Raw genomic sequence first — 3,968 nt, 5'->3', positions numbered from 1 at the left:
GGGGGGGGGGCAGCTCTTGCCAAATTTCTCTGGGGGGCAATTGTTGCGATGATGGCTAAGGTGACCAGTTCAAGGGTCTAAATCTGCTATAAGACAAGGATTGTTCCTTAGGCTGCATACTGTACAGTATTTGTGAACAGCTACATACTGAAGTCATTGTCAATGTCTATAATGTCTACAACTGTCCACAGTTAAGATCAACAGATCTTTAGACCTTTGGATGTAAAGGCAACTACTTTAGCATTAATGAAAAAAAGGATGACTCACACTCATCTGATTTATCTGTGACAAACCTTTTATTTAGGAACAAGAAATCCAGATTAAAGCGCAGTATTTACACATACACAACAAGACATGTAAGGGGAAATATAAAAAGGTTTATTCTATTGCTTTTGGTTTATTTTCTGTGTTGGTTTCCCACTTTTCCTTTTTACCCTCCTCTGACAAGATGCCAGTGGTGGCCACATCATGCTACCTCCGCTTTCTGGCAATAAAAGAAAAAAAAAAACATCAAATAATTGTTACTGGTTAAGTGCAGCTAACTTTAAATTGACACCACCAACACATAAAACATGGCATAATAACAATCACATTTAACATAAGCATAAAATTAAAGATTAGCTTAGCCTATGGCATTTTACAGAGCATAAATTAGCCTAGTGGCTAGTGGACTTTTCCTCTCCTCATAGCTCAACAAATTACATGCATTATTTATACTGTCTTACTCACTGCTGGTTAAGTCACTGCATCTCCCGACACAACACCACAGTCGAATTTTCAGCCTGAACGTACGTTTTGTACAGCAGCTGTTCGTAGTGACAGCACCAAGCTGGAGGACCGCCAAGTCATTTTCAGGTGGCAGAAGCATAGCTCTGCTGCTGGGCGCATGATGTAAACACATTAGTGCGAGCCCTCCCGGAACCCATAGAGATTGCATTGCAGCGGTCGCAGCTCGAAAAAAAACTGCCTTTACGTGAAAGTCTATGAGAGACATCTGGGCGATTTACAACCAGACTGAAATCGCACCTTGACGCTGATTGGACAGCAATATTCAGAGACAAACTGTCAAAAACAGTCACAGCTAACTAACAGTGTGGTAGAAAGAGTGAGAAAAATCCCCTGCCTTTCCCGGCTTGGCGGTGCGTTGCCCGGTCGCCCTAATGAACAAGCCGCTCGTAAAAATGCTCAGTAATGGCGACTTACATATCTCATCTTAGAGCTCCACAGAATGCTGGGTCATTTGCCTCTCTTCTTTCTCCTCCTCTTCTTCTCTTACTCTTTTGCAGAGGTTGCAGTCAGTAATTATTGTTAGCTTCTGCCAAGAATTTTGTCATAACCCGACTCAAAGGACGTGACAAATGTGGAGAGGACACGGAGAATTGCCAAAAGTATTGTAACAACTTAAACAACTAAACTAATAATCAACGATATAGAGTGTGTCAGTCAGTGCACTCAGTGGTGTAGATGTGGATGAGTGACAAGTATGGAGCTTGGTTGTTGAGGAGTGGTAACAAACATAATGTAACAAAACAAAGGAGTGCTGCGGCTGCTGCTGCTGGCAGGAGTGGGACCAGATCACAGAGAGAGGCTTGAGAGCAAAAGGGGAGTATTTATCCTCCCACAGTGTCTGGCCCAGGTGCTCCCAATCTGGCTTACGGGCGCTGATACATTCAGGGACAAAAGGAAAACAGTAAACTGCCCAACACCACACAGTTAAACACCCAACTAGGCAGCGCCGTCACAATGGTCGTCGTCACAGCACATTCTTCCCCCATTTTGGTATGTAGGACCCCTCTGTGTCAATTTTGGTGAAAGCAAAGCTGGAGGATCGGGGCCCTCTCTGGCTCCTCTGTAGAGCTTGCAGGGGACGCTCTGGCTTGTTCTTCCAAATTGTACCAACCAGGGCCACATATATTCTCAGAAGCTCCTCCGCCAGTGCATAAGAGGTGGAAAAAAGGCTCACATGTCACAGGGTTTTTCTGGAGCCCCTCCATCATGTCCAGGACGACCCTCTTCCCCTGGGTCAATGTTCAAATGTAATAAATCAATAATGATAATTATAGTTATATAATTTTCCTCAATAACACTATAACAAATGTTTAATAAATGTTTGATTTAATTCATTTGAATCACAAATTAGCACTTATTTTTTCTATTAAGATATTTTGTTGAGGAAAAGGGACTGAAAAAAGATTTGCTTAATTTAAATTATTGATATCGAATGATATGACATTTTTTATCGTGATAACATTTTTGGCCATATCGTCCTGCTCTAGTGTGTTGTGGTGGCAGCCCAGCTGAAGGTGAGTGTCCTGTTTATTTCTCTTTTTGCTTGTGATTCTGTTTTCCCCTGGTGTTTTCCTGTACTCTGCCTGCCTCGCTGTGTCTCCTCCCCTGCATGTGCTCTCTCTCTCTCTCTCCCTCTGCTCCTGAGCCCAGCCAACGACCCACACCTGCACCTCGTCAGCAACCTCCTCTGCCTGCCACACCTGCCAGCAATCAGCCTCATCTCTGACAGTAGTTCTCCAGTCAACCCCTGCTTGATCGTCGTTGCTCCTTACCCGGTGCCACTTCACCACTCAAGCTCTGAGTATTCTGCGTCATTTCTGTTTCCCTGTACTCTGTTTTCCCCAGTGTCTAATCCTGGCTGTCTGTCCGTCTCCCCTCCAGGTCCACTCACTCCTCCGTTCCGTCAACTGGGCTCGCCACCCTGCCCTCTCCCCTCGGACCTCTACAACGGCGTCCTACCGGCTCCTCCCCGTGCCTCCTTACTTCCTCGGTCCCCAGTGCCCCCAGTCCCCTTGTCTCACTCTCCTCGGTTCCCTGTGCCCGCGTTTCCCCGACGTCCGCCTCTCCCTCACCTCCACTCCCTCAACCCCTTTTCCCCTTCAATAAAGCCTGTTTTTCCCGAGTGTTGCGTTTGCGTCCACTCTGTCCCCACAACATAACAAAGTGGATGGTAAACATGGAAAAGGAGTGTTGAATAAAGATGCTTACGTTGATTTCAGCTCAGTGTTTGTATGTGGGTGTTTTAATGGGAATGTGGATCTTGTTCCACATTTTATTGTGTGTCATGTTATGTGGGGAACTGGTCTTTGTCTTGACTTGATCTCGCCCTCTCTCGGCCTTGGTCTCTACTTCGTCTCAGCCCCTAAAGGTCTTGGTCTTGTTTCAGTCTCAAACTCTGGTCTCGGTCTTGACTTGGTCTCGGTTTGGGCGGTCTTGACTACAACACTAGTATACTAAATATACGATACTGAAAAAGTGTAAAATCCGTCTGTCCATGTAACCTTTTCCCAGTCCATGCAAGTCAGTGGCACATTGATGTCCAAGGTTGTGCACCTGTGATTTTTGCTGTTTAGTCTGGACACAAAATTGCGAGCAAACCTTTTCCTTTGCTTGATATCCGGAAGTCTGCTAACCAGCTACAGTAGGTTAAGGAGAGGAATTGGCGTTCCACCAAACTGGAAAATTCTCGTTTAATTTCGCAAGATAGTCTTAAAACTTATAGGAAGGCCCTCCGTAATGCCAGAGCAGCGTACTACTCGTCATTAATAGAGGAAAATAGGAACAACCCCAGGTTTCTTTTCAGCACTGTAACCAGGCTGACAGAGAGTCACAGCTCTATTGAGCCAAGTATTCCCATAGCTCTCAGTAGTTACGACTTCATGAGCTTCTTTAATGATAAAAGAGATATTAGAGACAAAATTCACCAAGACCTGCCCTCAACTGGCACCAACTTATCTCTTAACTCAGGAACCTTAGAAACAGCTGTAGAACCAGATATATGTTTAGACTGTTTTGCTTCCCTCAGTCTTTACCAACTAACTTCAATAATTTCTTCATCTAAACCATCAACCTGCCTCTTATACCCCATCCCGACTAGGCTGCTTAAAGATGTTTTACCCTTAGTCAGCACCTCTATACTAGATATGATCAATCTATCTTTATCAACAGGCTATGTACCA

Source organism: Micropterus dolomieu, linkage group LG12 (assembly GCF_021292245.1).
Source record: "Micropterus dolomieu isolate WLL.071019.BEF.003 ecotype Adirondacks linkage group LG12, ASM2129224v1, whole genome shotgun sequence".
Lineage (NCBI taxonomy): Eukaryota > Metazoa > Chordata > Actinopteri > Centrarchiformes > Centrarchidae > Micropterus > Micropterus dolomieu.
This window is presented reverse-complemented; position numbering follows the sequence as displayed.